Source organism: Pelobates fuscus, chromosome 2 (genome assembly GCF_036172605.1).
Source record: "Pelobates fuscus isolate aPelFus1 chromosome 2, aPelFus1.pri, whole genome shotgun sequence".
NCBI classification, from domain to species: domain Eukaryota; kingdom Metazoa; phylum Chordata; class Amphibia; order Anura; family Pelobatidae; genus Pelobates; species Pelobates fuscus.
In genome coordinates, this window is record NC_086318.1 from 79,752,181 (window position 1) to 79,772,798 (window position 20,618).

At 45.1% G+C, this 20,618-nt stretch overlaps 1 protein-coding gene across 1 annotated transcript in view; it reads right to left on the reverse strand.

Annotated features, from left to right (window-relative positions):
• Positions 1 to 20,618, reverse strand: part of SPHKAP (SPHK1 interactor, AKAP domain containing) — a 240,776-nt gene that overhangs the window by 128,870 nt on the left and 91,288 nt on the right. The gene's annotated exons all lie outside the window — the stretch shown is intronic.

Genomic DNA, 20,618 nt, shown 5'->3' on the forward strand with positions numbered 1-20,618 from the left:
GCACATGCCTATCGAACATTACTCCTATTTTATTTTTACTTCTCACCCTGGTGGGTATGGCTTCATGGATTCAGAGGAACGTGATTGGTCGAGAATCATAGACCCTTCCTATTTTTACATAAATTTTTATATATCTATTTGTATATATTACTTCCACCATGCATGGGTAAAAATGGGTTAATCTTTATACAGGAGAATCTATTTAAGGTGATATGTAGCCTGTCACAGCCAATCACATTGCTAGGTAGACTGGCTAATGAGCTAGATCGAGTCCTCGTAAGTAACAATATAGAAATAACTCAGTTGTGATGCAAGTGATTCACTCATCTTTTGTCAGAAACCCCAATGGATATATATAGTATAATTTTAGATTGGCATTCGTTAAGGAGAGCACATTACATCTTACTGGGGAAATTAAAGGACTCAAAAATCCCAGTACTAGAATCTTTTTTATAGCGTTCACCATCACTGATCTGCAAAATCCCAGAACTGTGGGCTTGCGAAAGCATTTTAAGCCAATGACAAGAACACAGCTGGTGAGTGAAACACAGGGGTAGTAAAATATCTATAATTATCCATAAGAAATACAGTAAAACCTGATGCCAAAAGATGTATTCGCTGCAGGAGAAGGCAGAAAATCTGTACACCATGAGCCTAAATCATAATTGTAGCCATCGATAACAATAGTCCTGAGTTATCCTGGTCAGTCTTTAGTTCAAGTTCAAAATGTCTTATTATCTTCCAGCCCTATTATTTATCCCGGTAGTTAAAGGGGGAACTGTCAATTTTCTGAAAACTGCGCCATTGATTAAAACATTGAAAATCACCTATAGCTAGTGTTAATCTTTTTCATGTCATTTTCTATCACTTGTATAATACACATTTCACAATTAACATCACAAGCCAGTTCGGTCCAGGGCACACTTTGTATGGAGGGAGAAGAAATAGAAACAGTAATTGTCTCTCTTTTCGGTCTTTCAAACAATCATTGACCGGGGGCCAAATGGCAGCGCTCAGTATCAGGAAAGAGGTTAACACAACCGTATGAATTCTACATTTAATTTTATTTTTCTGACCTCACAAATATATATTTGCTAAATACAGGCGATAATTGAACATTATACTAAAATTCAGGGATATTGACAGTGTCCCTTTAAATGGTGTAGCAATCCAAAACTAAATTGTCTCTCTACGATGGAGGGGGTGAACTAAACGCCAATCTCAGAAAGGGTTAATTTACGTTGCTGTCTGTGACATTCATTTATCATTCTGCAGATTTTCAGTCGTCTATTATTTTCTCTGGGGCTCCATTTCTGTCCGTTGTTAGAAGGACCATCTAGTGAGGCACTGCGGTGTGACTGATTAGCGTGTGGATATATACATATTGTTTAAATGCTGGAGCTTCTGAATGCAGCAAATGTTGAAGAGAATCAATCATCTGAAACCGACTCATCTGCTTATATTAATTCAAATTTATAGCTGGATTTTATTTCCTAAGGATGATAAAAAAAAGTCCATCTTAGGACCATAGGCGTGCGCAGCCTATTGCATTAGGGTGTGCACCCTCAAGCACAAGCACACGCGGCGTGTATATATATATATATATATATATATATATATATATATATATATATATGTATATGTATATGTATATGTATGTATATATATACACATATATACACACACACACAAAGCTGTGTGTGTGCTGTGTGAGGGTGCTGTTAGTGTGATGTGTGTGTGCTGGTAGTGTACTATGTGGGTGAGGGTGTTTGTGTGTGCGTGCTTGTGAGGGTGCTGTGAATGTACTGTGTGTCAGGGTGCTGTTTGTGTGTGTGTGTGTGTGCACTTGTGAGGGTGCTGTAAATGTACTGTGTGTCAGGGTGCTGTTTGTGTGTGAGGGTACTGGTAGTGTTTTGTGTGTGTGTGTTAGGGTCCTGTTTGTGTTTGTGAGGGTGCTGTGTGTGTGGGTGCTGTATGTGTGTGTGGGTGCTGTATGTGTGTGTGGGTGCTGTATGTGTGTGGGTGCTGTATGTGTGTGGGTGCTGTATGTGTGTGGGTGCTGTGTGTCTGTGGGTGCTGTGTGTCTGTGGGTGCTGTATGTGTGTGGGTGCTGTGTGTCTGTGGGTGCTGTGTGTCTGTGGGTGCTGTGTGTCTGTGGGTGCTGTATGTGTGTAGGTGCTGTATGTGTGTGGGTGCTGTGTATGTCTGTGGGTGCTGTGTATGTCTGTGGGTGCTCTGTATGTCTGTGGGTGCTGTGTATGTCTGTGGGTGTGCTGTGTATGTCTGTGGGTGTGCTGTGTATGTCTGTGGGTGTGCTGTGTATGTGTGTGGGTGTGCTGTGTATGTCTGTGGGTGTGCGGGTGCTGTGTATGTCTGTGGGTGCTGTGTGTGGGTGCTGTGTATGTCTGTGGGTGCTGTGTATGTGTGTTGGTGCTGTGTATGTCTGTGGGTGCTGTGTATGTGTGTGTGTGTGCTGTGTATGTGTGTTTGTGTGCTGTGTATGTGTGTGGGTGATTGTGGGGGGTGGAGGTGGGGGTACATTATTTAATATCCCCCCTCCCTTCTTACTTTATGTGGGGAGGGGGGATTCTTGTTCCTTGTCCCTGGTGGTCCAGTGGAGGTGGAGGCAGATCAGTTATCCCCCCTCCCTTCTTACCTTATGCCTGGGAGGGGGGATCCTGCTGCTGCTGCCAACCTTCCCTGGTGGTCCAGTGGAGAGTGAACTCTAGCCCCGCAGGGCTAGAGTTCACTCACGCGAGATCTGAGCGTTGCCGCGGCAACGCTCAGATCTCGCGAGAGGAACCCGGCGGAGCTGCTGGCAATAGCTCCGCCGGTCCTCTCCTGCCTCCCTCCCTGCATGTGAGCCGGGGAGGGGAGGCTGAGAGCAGAGCCGGCGCTCGGATAGCGCCGGCTCTGCATGAGCCGGCAGGGGGGATCCTGAGATCTCCCCTGCCGGTCTCAATACATAGGCGTGCCGCGGGGATTAGGGTGTGCCCAGGCACACCCGGCACACCCCGTGCGCACGCCTATGCTTAGGACAAGTATCGCATGACAAGGTCACATCATATGCAACAGAGATGAATAACACGTGTCTTTACTTTGAGTACTGTCCTGGGGAGTTAAATTTGGGGTACAGTGCAAGAGGAATTTGGGAATCTCAAGCATTTCATCAAATATAATTATTTGTGGTGTACATTTTTATGAGGATAGAAAAAATGAAAAGAAAAGAAAAAGAGGGAGGATTAAAAATAATACGTACAGCATTAGGAATGTATGTGTCAGGTTGGTGGACTGCTTAGTGTGACTTATCGTAATAAAGATTAATAAATCTTCCAAACAAACATAGCTTATTCATGCAAATTTGTGCAAATATACTCAAAGTATTTTCAATCATCGTGCAATTCAATAATCAATTTCTAAACAATATTTATATTGTAATCTTGAGCTGTTTAAAGTGCTACCAAATAAGAGAGGTTTACTGATTTGAAGTTACTAGAGGAATAACGTTAGGGTGTTTGAGAAGCTAATCAAAATCATAGTTAACATAATTACTAGTGATGTCGCGAACATAAAATTTTCGGTTCAAGAACGGCGAACGCGAACTTCCGCAAACGTTCGCGAACCGGCGAACCGGGCGAACCGCCATAGACTTCAATGGGCAGGCAAATTTTAAAACCCACAGGGACTCTTTCTGGCCACAATAGTGATGGAAAAGTTGTTTCAAGGGGACTAACCTGGACTGTGGCATGCTGGAGGGGGATCCATGGCAAAACTCCCATGGAAAATTACACAGTTGATGCAGAGTCTGGTTTTAATCCATAAAGGGCATAAATCACCTAACATTCCTAAATCACAATGGATGTGGATTGACACCTGACATATGACATATTGACACCTTGACATATGGATTGACACCTGTCCTCAGAGACCCTGATACACACTGACACAGAGCAGAATAGGGACTGTTCCCCCTACATAGGGTCACTTGGCAGATATGGATTGACACCTGTCCTCAGGGACCCTGATACACACTGACACAGAGCAGAATAGGGACTGTTCCTCCTACATAGGGTCACTTGGTAGATATGGATTGACACCTGTCATCAGGGACCCTGATACACACTGACACAGAGCAGAATAGGGTCTGTTCCCCCTACATAGGGTTACTTGGCAGATATGGATTGACACCTGTCCTCAGAGACCCTGATACACACTAACACAGAGCAGAATAGGGACTGTTCCCCCTACATAGGGTCATTTGGCAGATATGGATTGACACCTGTCCTCAGGGACCCTGACACACACTGACACAGAGCAGAATAGGGACTGTTCCTCCTACATAGGGTCACTTGGCAGATATGTATTGACACCTGTCCTCAGAGACCCTGATACACACTGACACAGAGCAGAATAGGGACTGTTCCCCCTACATAGGGTCACTTGGCAGATATGTATTGACACCTGTCCTCAGAGACCCTGATACACACTGACACAGAGCAGAATAGGGACTGTTCCCCCTACATAGGGTCACTTGGCAGATATGTATTGACACCTGTCCTCAGGGACCCTGATACACACTGACACAGAGCAGAATAGGGACTGTTCCTCCTACATAGGGTCACTTGGCAGATATGGATTGACACCTGTCCTCAGAGACCCTGATACACACTGACAAAGAGCAGAATAGGGAATATTCACTAAATGCCAAACATTGTTATACAGGGGAATATTCAGTAAATAAGGATAAGGGGGGGGGGGACCTAATGTCCTCCTGCCCGCCCCCACCCGTGAGCGGTGGGTGGGGGCCATAAAAATAATGAGGGGGGGGACCTACTGTATAATGTTGTATCGATCAGGTAGTGTAAGGGTTACGCCCGCTTCACAGTGACAGACCAAACTCCCCGTTTAACACACCGCAAACAACCGCAAACAGTCCATTTGCACAACCGCAAACTCCCCATTTGCACAAGGTTGGATACCAAGCTAGCCATGTCCGTTCCTTGTCCTCACTGATGTCATTGAAGGTCTCTTCCTCCACCCAGCCACGTACAACACCAAGGGTCCCCGAAAGGTGACAACAAGCCCCCTGGGACGCCTGCTGTGTTTGGTCTTCCACCTCCTCAAAGCCACCTTCCTCCTCTGACTCCTCTTCTTCAGACTCCTCTCTCTGCATTATTATAAGGTGTGTTAAGTAGTACTATTCTTATCAGTTTAATCCCTGTTACGAGTAGAGGACTATTTCCTTGTTTCGCCAAACCCCTTCAAAGATGGAAAAAGCGGTATGAGTGGATGAAAAGAGGAAATGTGGTCAGGTGGTGGTGCCAGCCCCACTGAGGGCTTTTACCCAGGTATGCTAATAAAATGAAAAAAGAAAAAATCTCCCAAGAAGGAAATCTAAAACTGGCATAGGAAAAGGTTAGACAACTATAATAAAGTGATACCTACAAATCCTAGTGAGCATAGGTGTATAATAGAGGGAGAAAGGGAAAGCAGAGTAATGCTTCCTAATACCGTGGTTAGTACCCTTTGTTAAAGTAAATTGAGTAATGGACAAAAGTCTTTATTGTATCATTTATAAATAACAAAGGGATACTATACTCATTCCCCTATAGTGGCTAATTGTGTAATAATGGTAATACTATTACCTATTATATAATACTGCCAGAGGCAAGGAAATTCCCTCTAAATAGATGGGTATAGGCAGAGAGTATGGAGACCAGAGTGACGCTGTCATAAAAAGTGTCAATAAGGTGATATAAAGTTAAATGTATCACCGACACACAGACACCCTTTCTCTTAGCTAGTTTCCAGAAATGCTGGATAGGTAGAAGGGCTATAAAGACTCAGAGAGGTCTAAGAAGAATCCTCTAAACTATCCCTAATCTCCTTAAACACCTTCAAGGGTGTTCTAAGCTAAAGCTCAAACTAAACGTTTAAATGACTGCCTAATTTCCCATCACAGATGCTGGCTAGGAATAACACTGTGCAAGACAAAGAGTGGGTCTAAGTGCCCATAGTGCAGTAAAGTGTCCCTAGTGAAGTGAAAAAGAGAATAACGAGCTGGCACCCAAGAGAATAACGAGCTGGCGCCCTATCAGGGGACGTGTATATGGCATCGATTTTAGGAACCGGGAGATGGAAAAAGATGCTTGGTCGGTCCTCCTACTTCAAATTTGGGGCACTGCGCGTGCAGTCTAATGTGCCACCAGATAGGAGTGGTGTGTTAAGTAGTACTATTCCTATCAGTTTAATCCCTGTTATGTGCCTTTTTTTGGTTTGGTTTTTGAAGCCACAGTGCAGCAACAGAGGCCCGAAAAATTAGGCATGTACACATGCCTGAAAAATTAGGTATTGTTGCAGCCGCTGCTGTAGCAGCGGCCAGAAAAATTGATGTTTGTTTCCCTGGCAGAAAGTGCCCTAAAACATTGCGGCTTGAACCCTAGTTGGTGGCGGATAAGTCACGCAAGTCAACCGGCATTCAGAGTTAAAATACAGCAGCGTGTGGACCATTTTTAACCCAAGGCAGCTCATCTCATCAGGCCTTTTTTAGTCGAATGTATCACCCACTGTCAGTCCCTTCGGGATCCATCCCTCATTCATCTTAATAAAGGTGAGGTAATATAGACTTTTTTGACCTAGGCGACTTCTCTTCTCAGTGACAATACCTCCTGCTGCACTGAAGGTCCTTTCTGACAGGACACTTGAAGCGGGGCAGGCCAGAAGTTCTATCACAAATTGGGATAGCTCAGGCCACAGGTCAAGCCTGCACACCCAGTAGTCAAGGGGTTCATCGCTCCTCAGAGTGTCGATATCTGCAGTTAAGGCGAGGTAGTCTGCTACCTGTCGGTCAAGTCGTTCTCTGAGGGTGGATCCCAAAGGGCTGAGGCGATGCGTAGGACTTAAAAAGCTCTGCATGTCCTCCATCAACAACACGTCTTTAAAGCGTCCTGTCCTTGCCGGCGTGGTCGTGGGAGGAGGAGGATTACTTTCACCTCTTCCCCTGTTAGATTCCCGTTGTGCTTTGACATCACCCTTATACACTGTGTAAAGCATACATTTTAATTTATTTTGCAAATGCTGCATCCTTTCCGACTTGTTGTAATTTGGTAAAATTTCAGCCATTTTCTGCTTATACCGGGGGTCTAGAAGCGTGGACACCCAGTACAGGTCGTTCTCCTTCAGCCTTTTTATACGAAGGTCCCTCAACAGGCATGACAGCATGAAAGACCCCATTTGCACAAGGTTGGATGCCGAGCTACTCATTTCCTGTTCCTCCTCCTCAGTGATCTCAATGAAGGTATGTTCTTCCCCCCAGCCACGTACAACACCACGGGTACCAGATAGGTGACAACGAGCACCCTGGGATGCCTGTTGTGGTTGGCCTTCCTCCTCCTCCTCAAAGCCACATTCCTCCTCTGACTCCTCTTCCTCACAATCCTCTTCCAGCGTTGTTGCAGGTCCTGCAAGCGATGCTGATAAGGCTGTTTCTGGTGGTGATGGTGACCACAACTCTTCCTCTTCCTCTTCACGCTCATCTACGGCCTGATCCAGCACTCTTCGCAGGGCACGCTCCAGGAAGAAAACAAATGGTATGATGTCGCTGATGGTGCCTTCGGTGCGACTGACTAGGTTTGTCACCTCCTCAAAAGGACGCATGAACCTACAGGCATTGCGCATGAGCGTCCAGTAAAGTGGCAAAAAAATTCCCAGCTCCCCAGAGGCTGTCCTAACACCCCGGTCATACAAATATTCATTAATGGCTTTTTCTCGTTGGAGCAGGCGGTCGAACATTAGGAGTGTTGAATTCCAACGTGTCGGGCTGTCGCAAATCAAGCGCCTGGCATGTTGTTTCGCCGCTGGATATCTGCAAAGTGTGCAATGGCCGTGTAGGAATGCCTGAAATGGCCACACACCTTCCTGGCCTGCTTCAGGACGTCCTGTAAGCCTGGGTACTTATGCACAAAGCGTTGTACGATCAGATTACACACATGTGCCATGCACGGCACATGTGTCAACTTGCCCAACTTCAATGCCGCCAACAAATTTGTTCCGTTGTCACAAACCACTTTGCCGATATCCAGTTGCTGCGGAGTCAGCCACTTTTCCACCTGTGCGTTCAGGGCGGACAGGAGTGCTTGTCCGGTGGGACTCTCTGCTTTCAAGCAAGTCAAACCCAAGACGGCATGACACTGCCATATCCGGGATGTGGAATAGTACCTGGGGAGCTGGGGGGGTGCCGTTGATGTGGAGATGTGCAAGATGCAGCAGCAGAAGAGGACTCAGCCGAGGAGGTTATGGAAGAGGATGGAGTAGGAGGAGTAGAGGAGGTGGCAGCAGGCCTGCCTGCAAGTTGTGGTGGTGTCACCAACTCCTCTGCAGAGCCACGCATTCCATGCTTGGCAGCCGTCAGCAGGTTTACCCAATGCGCAGTGTAGGTGATATACCTGCCCTGACCATGCTTTGCAGACCAGGGATCAGTGGTCAGATGGACACTTGCCCCAACACTGTGTGCCAGACATGCCATTACTTCCTTTTGCACAATCGAGTACAGGTTGGGGATTGCCTTTTGTGAACAGAAATTTCGTCCGGGTACCTTCCACTGCGGTGTCCCAATAGCTACAAATTTTTTGAATGCCTCAGACTCCACCAGCTTGTATGGTAAAAGCTGGCGGGCTAATAGTTCAGACAAGCCAGCTGTCAGACGCTGGGCAAGGGTTGACTTTCTGACATTGGCTTCTTACGCTCAAACATGTCCTTGACAAACACCGAACTGTGGGCAGATGAGCAGGAACTGCTCAAGGCAAGAGACGGAGTGGCGGATGGTTGAGAGGGGGCAAGGAGGACAGCAGTGGTTGATGTGGCTGAAGATGCTGGACCAGGAGGAGGATGGCGGCTTTGAGTTTGTGTGCTGCTTGTACTCGTGTGTTGGATCCCATAGGCGTTTGTGATGTGCGATCATGTGCCTACGCAAAGCAGTTGTACCTTTTGGCACAGGTTGCAAATGGCATCGCTGTTGTCAGAGGCTGACACACAAAAAAAATTCCACACTGCTGAGCTCTGCAATGATGGCACTGGTGGTGAACACAGTATGTGCTGTCAGGCTGACCCCGGGTGCCGATGCATGCTGTCTGACTGTGCCACTAGCTCCTTGCGACGACCTCCCCCTGCTTCCAACTCGTCTCCTCCTCCTCCTCTCTGTCTCCCCATCTGAACTTTCGCCCTGTTCTTCTTGCCGAGCGGGCACCCACGTGACATCCATGCACGCATAGTCATCATCAACCGCTTCACTTGTATCTGACAACTCAGCAAAGGAAGCAGCAGCGGGTACAACATCATCATCATCACACCGTACGTCCATGTGTGTAATGCTGCCTGCCTGAGACATATCCCTGTTATCTACATCCTCTGGCAATAATGGTTGCGCATCACTCATTTCTTCAAACGGATGTGTAAATAACTCTTCTGACATACCAATTGAAGCGGCTGTGTTGCTAGTGTTGGTGGTGGTGGCAGGCGGGTGAGTGGTATCTTGAGAGGTGCCCGAAGCTAAGCTGGAGGAGGATGGTGCGTCAAGGTTCCGAGCGGAAGCTGTAGAAGATTGGGTGTCCTGTGTTAGCCAGTCAACTATGTCCTCAGAACTTTTCAAGTTCAGCGTACGTGGCCTCTGAAAACTGGGCATTATTCTAGGGAAAAAGGGAATCACAGCACCACGACCACGATGGCCCCTGCGGGGTGGCCTGCCTCTGCCTGTCATTTTTTTTTGGATTAGTGGTACTATGCGTGCAAGCTACTGTGAGACCAGATATGAGTGGCACTGTGCAGTGGCAGAGGTTGGCAGAGTAAACGCTGTAGGCCTGACACACCCGCTTGAAGACAACTAACTGCTATTCAATCTATAACAGTGAAAAAAGTTTTTTGGTTTTAAATGCACGCTATTGTGACACCAGACATTAGTGGCAATGTGCACTGGCAGAGGTTGGCAGAGTACACACTGTAGGCCTGACACACCCGCTTGAAGACAACTAACTGCTATTCAATCTATAACAGTGAAAAAAGTTTTTTGTTTTTAAATGCACGCTATTGTGACACCAGATATGAGTGGCACTGTGCACTGGCAGAGGTTGGCCTGACACACAGACGCTTGCAGACAACTAACTGCTATTCAATCTATTACAGTGAAAAAAAAGTTTTGGGGTTTTTAAATGCACGCTATTGTGCCACCAGATATGAGTTGCACTGTGCACTGGCAGAGTACACGCTGTTGGCCTGACACACAGACGCTTGCAGACAACTAACTGCTATTCAATCTATAACAGTGAAAAAAGTTTTTTGTTTTTAAATGCACGCTATTGTGACACCAGATATGAGTGGCACTGTGCACTGGCAGAGGTTGGCAGAGTACACGCTGTTGGCCTGACACACAGACACTTGCAGACAACTAACTGCTATTCAATCTATTACAGTGAAAAAAAAGTTTTTGGGTTTTTAAATGCACGCTATTGTGCCACCAGATATGAGTGGCACTGTGCACTGGCAGAGTACACGCTGTTGGCCTGACACACAGACGCTTGCAGACAACTAACTGCTATTCAATCTATAACAGTGAAAAAAGTTTTTTGTTTTTAAATGTACGCTATTGTGCCACCAGATATAAGTGGCACTGTGCACTGGCAGAGTACACGCTGTTGGCCTGACACACAGATGCTTGCAGACAACTAACTGCTAATTAGTCTAATACAGTGAAAAAAAATTTTTTGTTTGTAAATGTAAGCTATTGTGACACCAGATATGAGTGGTGGCACTGGGCAAGTGGGCACAGTATCCACTGTGAGCCTGACGCATAGACGATTGCAGGCAACTAACTGCTATTCAATCTATTACAGTGAAAAAAAAGGTTTTGGGTTTTTTAAATGCACGCTATTGTGCCACCAGATATGAGTGGCACTGTGCACTGGCAGAGTACACGCTGTTGGCCTGACACACAGACGCTTGCAGGCAACTAACTGCTAATTCATCTATTACAGTGAAAAACATGTTTTTGTTTTTAAATGCAAGCTATTGTGACACCAGATATGAGTGGTGGCACTGGGCAAGTGCAATTAGATTACACACACACAAAAAAAAAAGCAGACTGATGTTCTAGCCCTAAAAAGGGCCTTTTGGGGTGCTGTCCTTACAGCAGAGATCAGATGAGTCCTTCAGGACTGTAGTGGACACTGAATACACTAGCCCAGCTATACATTTCCCTATCAAATGAGCAGCAGCTACACTTTCCCTCCTCTATCTAAGAATGCAGCTTCAGAATAAATCTAAAATGGATGCTGTACAGGAGGTGGGAGGGTCTGGAAGGGAGGGTCTGCTGCTGATTGGCTGGAATGTGAATGCTGACTGTGAGGCACAGGGTCAAAGTTTAGTCAATGATGACGAATAGGGGGTGGATCGAACCGCGCATGTGTTCGCCCGCCGTGGCGAACGCGAACACGCTATGTTCGCCAGGAACTATTCGCCAGCGAACAGTTCGGTACTTCACTAATAATCACTAATTTATAATTGTAAGTGCCTTTCGAACATGAATAATCCACCCTTCGTCCCCCACCCCCGTTTTCTGTACGAAAGCATTAGGAATGTTCTGTAGACAAACATAAAAAGGGAAAATTAAACATTTGAAGCAGAGCACGTGGATAACAGTATGGTGGAGGAGGCAAAGCAAAACAGCAAGACAGAAGATGGAAACATTCAGTAATGGGGAACTTTAGAGGGATAAAAAACATTAAGCATAGCCTGTGTAGAGGATTTACTGACATTTTCTCCATGTACTTAAAGGGACACTATAGTCACCAGAACATCTCCAGCTTATTGTATTTGTTCTTGTGCGTAGAATCCGTCCCTTCAAGGTTTTTGCTGTAAATGGTGTATTTTCAGAGAAAATGCAGTGTTTACATTACAGCCCAGGGATAACTCCACTGGCCACTCAGATGGCTGCTAGAGGTGCTTCCTAGAGCAGTGCTGCACAGTTCAGTGTCTCCACCCTCTGAACTTTCCTCATAGAGATGCATTGATTAAACACATCTCTATGAGGAGTTGCTGATTGGCCAAAATAGCCTCTTTAGAAGATGTATGAAAAGTTTGCAACACATTAATTCAGTTTTAATTTCACTAATTTCATAACGTTAAATTGTAACTGGGTGGTAATGGAATTGCAACCAAATTTTCTTTTTTAACTTGCTACTGCATGGCGCATAGAGAAGAACCTCATTGTTTTGCTTACAACGAACAAAAAGGCAAGTAAGATGTAGTAAAGGTAACTACACGGTAACAAAATGGAATAATATCAGGCTCTATCCCAAGATGAATACAAACAACCACTGCAACTTCACCAGTGGCTGAAAACCCCCTAGAAGACAGAGAACATATGGAACTAACAAACTCTAGACGTTAAATACAAATACCTGGAAATGTTGGAACTAACTGACACGAAAATCCCTGAAAGTTGGGAATCTTTGCAGAAGCAGAAATGCTTGAAAAAATTAACCAAGAGAATTAAAACAATACTTAGAACCGTGCAGAACAATAATTGTATCCATTACATCAAGTAAGACTGACTTATACCTTCACTACCAAGTTTGTATCTGCTTGCAAAAGTTGCATATTTAGGGGTCAGGGCCTGACGTCCAAGATAGCTGGACGTGTATCCCAGTAGCTCCTGCACAAACAGCAAAATCCTGGCATTTTAAGCTATAAACCTGCTGAACAGACCTATCTCACGCAGTGGTCTGCGACCTAAGAGCCCGAACGGTACACTCCCAGGGTGGTCTGGTCCGGTCACTAAGACGCTGAGGGCGGGCAGACTGTGGACCTGCAGTGGGGAGAGACGGACGCTCGTTTGGTTAGCGCAGCCTGTCAAAATCATATCGGCACACAGCCCTGTCACCTTCTCCTCTGTACCGGCGGGGGATATCCCAGTCCCCACTGGGAAAGATACTTACCAGGCAGCACTAACCTACACTTCAGTCCTTCAGAAGGCCACGAGGTGGAGCTAAGATGGCCGCCAAGCTGCAACTCCCATGAAGTCAAGAGACACAGAGAGACTTGACATGGAGGGAGAGCTTTGAAAGCAAATTCAGCCTCATCTGCCAAGCATTCTGGCTCTGGATCGAGAAGCGACCCTGAATTCCTCCCACTATGAAAGGTCCGCCACAGCAGCCCCGCGGCTCAGGCTTCTAAACCCCCTTCTGGGCAGGGAACCCACTCGAAGCTTCACCCAACCAATCGTCCACTAGCCCTCAGGGCTCTCCACGACCCAGGGCTCTGGAAAGATTGCGCGTCTGCTAACCGGCACAAATGGACCTGTGGACAGTAGGGAACAGCTCCCGCTAAGGCCCGGTTTAGGGAAGACGGGAGGCAGCGGTGCAGGGGACTGTTTCCAACTCCTATCAAGCATCCAAGACACCCTCCCAGCTAAACAGAGGAGGTCAAGGAGAAACCGCGGCTAGCTTGGGCCTTGCCCACCACCCCAGTGACTTTCTTCATGGAGTCCTGCAACATCTATTAAGCCTGACAACAGGGAAAAGGAACATCAGCCCTTCAACATGGACCTACAGGTTCCCAATATTGGGCATAGGATGAAAGAGGAATCGCAATGGAGCATGGCCTACCACTTTGACACATTCAGGGCCACCGTAATGCTGACATTATTTTTATATTTGCTTTTGACCTGTTGTCTTACACTTTACTTTTGAGGCTGGCGGTATACTATTATTGATGACTAACACATATCTAGTGGTAACTCTTCTAATGCTGAGCGCGACTCAATCTATTAGCCACCACAGGCACAAAGACCCACTCGTTATTATTCTGCACCTACACTGTCTACTATATTACCTTAGTCGCACTCACTACCTCTAATACATATGTCTAGCACTCCCTAACAACTTCACCTTTGACATAACCTGATGCAGCACTAGACAATCCTGCTGTTTTGTTTGTACCTTATGCTTACCAATATACCTACAGAATTGTGCCACTTTCTCATGCCATGTATATGTACTACATTGTTATTATTGCTTGCTAATGCTGTCGTGGCATCTTGAGCTCTTTTGTTATCTTGTGCACAAAAAAAATAAAGAATTTAAAAAAAAAACCAAGTTGCATATTTACAATATGTAAACCTGGGATGAATGCTTAGCACAATCTTAGGATAAAACAGCTATTTAATTTGCAGATTGCTGCTCATGAATATCAAGAAAAACAATACATGATGTGATTTACATAATCTCAATTTTTCTTTTTTTCCTCTGATCTCTTATAGAAATATTGGTGAAGATAAAAACGTTTTATATTTTTTATGGTATCCCTTAGCTTTGAATAGTAGTATGGAAGCAGGAATAGAATTGTCACAGAAAGTATTGACAAAATTAGATCAATAAGAATGATAAAATTACCTGCTTATGGATATTTTTAAGGAATATCCTATTTGTTTTGTATATTAATTTATCTGAATGCAGCTTCCCATTATTTATTTATTTTTTTATGTGGTGGGAAATCAAATCAAACATGTATTCCTGACCCTATAGTGAAAAACCACCATTTAGGTGGCTTCCCCCTCCCCCCCTTAGCTCTCTCAGCATGGGTTAAAACTCACCTCATTTTCAGATCTTCACGGGTCTCCCAGTGCTGGCCCCGCTCCCTTGGTGACATAATCAAAATTTAAGATTTTTCACCAATCCAATGCTTTCCCATGGGGAAAGCATTGGATTAGCTAAAATCGTCAAGAGGCGGGGTCAAACACCATTTTGGCCAATCAGCACCAGCTCATAGAGATGCACTGATTCAATGCATCTCTATGAGGAAAATTCAGCATCCCCATGCAGAGTGTCAGCATCCCCATGCAGCATCTCCCTATACAGCACTGAACCAGGAAGCACCTCCAGTGGCCATCTAAGGAGTGGCCACTTGAGTTGTCCCTACGGGCAATGTAAACACTGCCTTTTCTCTGAAAAGACAGTGTTTGCATTAAAATGCCTGAAGAGAGCTATTATACTCACCAGAACAACTACATTAAGCTGTAGTTGTTCTGGTGACTATAGTGTTCCTTTAAATTTAAAAAGTTTAATAATTTTATATACATAACTAAACCACCATCAACCAACTTAATTGTAATACTATCATACTAGCACACTGTAACATATTTGATAGGGATGTGCATGAGGAAAATATTCGGTTAATTTCGGCATTCTGAAATTCGGGACTTCTGCATTTTTGAACTTCGGCACTTCGGTTCGGCACTTTGGCAACTTTGGAACTTCGGATGTTCTCTTGCAGCCGCTTAGTAGATAACTCCCTAATTCCCACGGTATTAGGGAGCTATCTACCAAAAGGTTGAAAGACCTAAATTGGTCTTTCAGTCAAAATTACTAGTACTAGTAAAGCGGCAGGTGGGGGCCCTTAATCAGAATAAGGGGGGTGGACCTTAAGGGGGTGGACCTTAAACAGTGGCGGGTGCGGGCCTTAAACACCAATATGGAGGGGACCTGTTGTCCTCTCCCCTGGCCCGGCCCACATCCCTGAGAGGCGGGTGGGGGCCCTAAAATTGAAAAGGGGGACCTATTGTCCTGCCCCCTGACCCCCACCCCTGAGTGGCCAATAAGGGGGGGACCTTTGGAATGATTATTAAATAGTTATACTAATGAATATTGTAAAATTAAGAGCTTATTTAGACAGCGAGCAAATATACAATGTGTGTATTTCATAAAAATAAATAAAAATGAAATGTATAATTTTTAATTGACACTTTCCCGCCTCGTCTTCCCTCCCCACTCCCCCCTGTTAAATAGGGGTTGAAGCACACTAAACCAAGTTGCGATTACTATGGTTGATTCAAAGCACATACTATAGTTGTCACATATTGTTAAATGCTTTAATATTTTGTACAGTTTTGGGCTTGCTCTTATACTTTACTTTGGAAATTGGAAATTGGGTCATGTTGACCTTTAATGTGCCTACATGTGGAATACCACAATGTTCTGATGTATTGTGTTATATATTGTGCGCTGTATATGGTTGCCCTTGGCAGGGCTATTCTTACGATACTGTCAATATGTCATACGCTGTACAAGTTTTGAAAACAAAAATTCTTCAATAAAAATGAAATATGGAAAAAAACAAACAAAACAATTGAACATTCTATGGCAAAATAGCTCATTTGGAAAACTGTTCCTAACTTGGCTGTTTTGTGCTAAATTTTACAATTAATTTTTTTTAAATTTTTTATATTTATTTTTGCAGTGCATTGCAATCACAAAGTTGAGTAATATAAACAAGAATAAAGACATATGTTGTATATAGCAGAAATCATGCACCATTTTTCTAAAGAAACAAGGTAACTGTAAACTAATGATATCAGAATGTTATACAAGTCACTAGAGAGTATGAACGAAAAAAATAATGTACTGATTAATCCCCAGTTGTAGGGAGGTACATACCCCCTGTCAGGCAACCCTGAATTGTACAAGGTAAGCAAGATGCTCAATAGAGTATATATGAGTGTGGGGACATGATAAGGCAAGTTAAAAACCTAGGATGCTTAAAACAGGTAAGCAAGATGGGTAGTTATTCTATTGGGCTAGGGCAAAGTATTTGTATGAGTAAGAGTTTCACCACTAAGAAATAGTAAGTAGGGGACCGTGCAAGGGGGGAGCAGTGGAGAGTGTGTTTTGTGCAATATATTAGAGGCGGGAGCAGGGCCGGCCTTAGGCCTTTGGGCATCCTGTGCGAGAAATCTTCTCAGCGCCCCCCCTTCTTTTCCCCCCGTCCCCTCCTCCTTAACCCCCCTCCCCCACTCCTTCCCCCTTCCTACACACACAAACACACACAGGCAGTCACACACAGACAGCCACACACAAACACACACACAGACATAGAATGTGACGGCAGATAAGAACCATTCGGCCCATCTAGTCTGCCCAGTCAGTCACACATAGGCAGTCACACACACACACACAGGCAGACAGCCACACACACACACACACAAACACACACACACACACACACACACAGGCTGGCAGCTACACACACACACAGGCAGGCAGTCACACACAGACAGCCACACACAAACACACAGGCAGACAGCCACACACACACACACACATAGGCAGTGACACACACACACACACACAGACAGGCAGACAGCCACACACACAGACAGGCAGACAGCCACACACACACACAGGCAGACAGCCACACACACAGACAGCCACACACACACACAGGCAGACAGCCACACACACAGACAGCCACACACACACACAGGCAGACAGTCACACACACACAGTCACACAGACACACACACACACACACACACATACAGTCACACACACACACACACACACACACAGGCAGACAGTCACACACACAGTCACACAGTCACACACACAGTCACACACACACACACACACACACATACAGTCACACACACACACACACACACACACACAGACAGTCACACACACACACACACACACACACACAGACAGTCTCACACACACACACACACACAGACAGTCACACACACACACACACACACACACACACACACACACACACAGGCAGACAGTCACACACACACAGGCAGACAGTCACACACACACAGGAAGACAGTCACACACACAGACAGTCACACACACAGTCACACACACAGACACACAGGCAGACAGTCAAACACACAGACACACAAACACACAAGCAGACAATCACATAGTTACCTCTGTTCCTTGTGGCGGTAGACAGGCAGTGCAGCTCCTGGATTCTGGTTGTTGGGGGAAGCAGGGACTCCTTCCTGCTTCCCCTGCAGCAGTTAGACGGCATTTTAGCTCCGCCCCGGCACACGCTAAGCCCCGCCGCATGCTAAGCCCCGCCCCACCGCACGCTAAGCCCTGCCCCCGCCGCAAATTTATTTTTTTTTTTTTTTTAATTCCGGTCTAGCACTCCCTTAAAAGCTGCAGTATACCTATTAGAAATGTTCCTGAATTAAACTGTGTGCTCCTCAAACAAAGCAAGGTGTGCGATACTCAGCGGGTGAAACCAAACAATATAATATAACTAATACTAACTGAAATAAACCAAAATAGGTAGAATCCTCAAATGACACACGTGTCTTGCCTCTTGCCTTTCAGGACAATCATTATTTGGATCTTGTCCTGTACTGTGATGCAGCGAAGTATAATATTTCGGACCATGTTTGGCTTTGAGTGGATAGTGCTAGAGACACAGTAGACTCCGTCAATAGGTAGTTTCCTTGCTACAGCATGGAGTAGTATGGTGGCCAGAAGGCATCTGAAGTAGTGTGGCAGCTCCTCCACCATCACAGTTGCAGGGATGCCCCGAATTTTGATGTCCATGAATTTGACGGCCCTTTGGTGAGTCTGGAATTGTTGCACTGAGTCGCTGAGAGTGGTCAGGTTAGTGACCTCCAAGCCCTTACCCAATCCGTGATGGTTTGCACTTTTTTTTTAGGAATGGAGGAATCAGCCTCCAGTAGCTTGTCGATGTCAGCTAGAAAGACTTTCAGATCGCGTTTGGTGGTAGGAACTAAATCGCCTGAGGGTTTGGAAGGTGGGAGTTGTGGTGCCTGACACTTTATCAATGTCTCCGGTCCCTTGCATTTCGATGTAGGAGCTTTATCAATTACAGGCTGGTCCTCCTCAGGAACTGGTTTATGCCGAGCATGCCTCTGTAACATAACCTCTATGTCTCAGCCATTGGATGCAGCATTTGGCTTTTGGTAATCATGTATTTATGTCTGTATTCATCTCTCTCCTCTGGCCGTAGTTGCTGCATCTCAAGGAGAGGAGGAAAAATGTGATCAGTATTCTTTCTCCCCTGGCTGCCTGTGCTATACTCACACAGATCACAGAGGGGGATGTAATATGATATCTCCTCCATGCTATGTGTGAAACAAGTAGTGGAGCAGTTGGCTGCCACTCTGCCTCAGAGAGAGCAATCGGAGGCTGGCTGATGGGGAAAGCTAAGGGAAGTAAGAACACACCATGTAAACATTCACAGTGCAGGTGGTAAAAGTATGTGAACCCTTGGATTTAATAACTGGTTGAACCTCCTTTGGCAGCAATAACTTCAACCAAACGTTTCCTGTAGTTGCAGATCAGACGTGCACAACGGTCAGGAGTAATTCTTGACCATTCCTCTTTACAGAACTGTTTCAGTTCAGCAATATTCTTGGGATGTCTGGTGTGAATCGCTTTCTTGAGGTCATGTCACAGCATCTCATTGGGGTTGAGGTCAGGACTCTGACTGGGCCACTTCAGAAGGCGTATTTTCTTCTGTTTAAGCCATTCTGTTGTTGATTTACTTATATGCTTTGGGTCATTGTCCTGTTGCAACACCCATCTTCTGTTGAGCTTCAGCTGGTAGACAGATGGCCTTAAGTTCTCCTGCAAAATGTCTTGATAAACTTGGGAATTCATTTTTCCTTTAATGATAGCAATCCGTCCAGGCCCTGCAAAGCATCCCCAAACCATGATGCCCCCACCACCATACTTCACAGTTGGGATGAGGTTTTGATGTTGGTGTGTTGTGCCTCTTTTTCGCCACACATAGTGTTGTGTGTTTCTTCCAAACAACTCAACTTTGGTTTCATCTGTCCACAGAATATTTTGCCAGTACTGCTGTGGAACATCCAGGTGCTCTTGTGTAAACTGTAAACGTGCAGCAATGTTTTGTTTGGACAGCAGTGGCTTCCTCTGTGGTATCCTCCCATGAAATCCATTCTTGTTTAGTGTTTTAAGTATTGTAGATTCGCTAACAGGAATGTTAGCATTTGCCAGTGACTTTTGTAAGTCTTTAGCTGACACTCTAGGATTCTTCTTCACCTCATTGAGCAGTCTGCGCTGTGCTCTTGCAGTTATCTTTACAGGACAGCCACTCCTAGGGAGAGTAGCACCAGTGCTGAACTTTCTCCATTTATAGACAATTTGTCTTACCGTGGACTGATGAACAGCAAGGCTTTTGGAGATACTTTTATAACCCTTTCCAGCTTTATGCAAGTTAACAATTCTTAATCGTAGGTCTTCTGAGAGCTCTTTTGTGCAAGGCATCATTCACATCAGGCAATGCTTCTTGTGAAAAGCAAACCCAGAACTGGTGTGTGTTTTTTTATAGGGCAGGGCAGCTGTAACCAACACCTCCAATCTTATCTCATTGATTGGACTCCAGTTGGCTGACATCTCACTCCAATTAGCTCTTGGAGATGTCATTAGTCTAAGGGTTCACATACTTTTTCCACCTGCACTGTGAATGTTTACATGGTGTGTTCAATAAAAACATGGCAACATTTCATTCTTTGTGTGTTATTAGTTTAAGCAGACTGTGATTGTCTATTGTTGTGACTTAGATGATAATCAGATCACATTTTATGACCAATTTGTGCAGAAATCCATATCATTCCAAAGGGTTCACATACTTTTTCTTGCAACGTTAAGTAATATCAACACATATTTACCTATTTAATAGCATCCATTCTCGTGTTACATTTTCACAACAAGAAATGTATGTGAGTAAAAAACAAAAGTAAATTTAAACATTGTGCCAGGACTAGTGCATGCTAT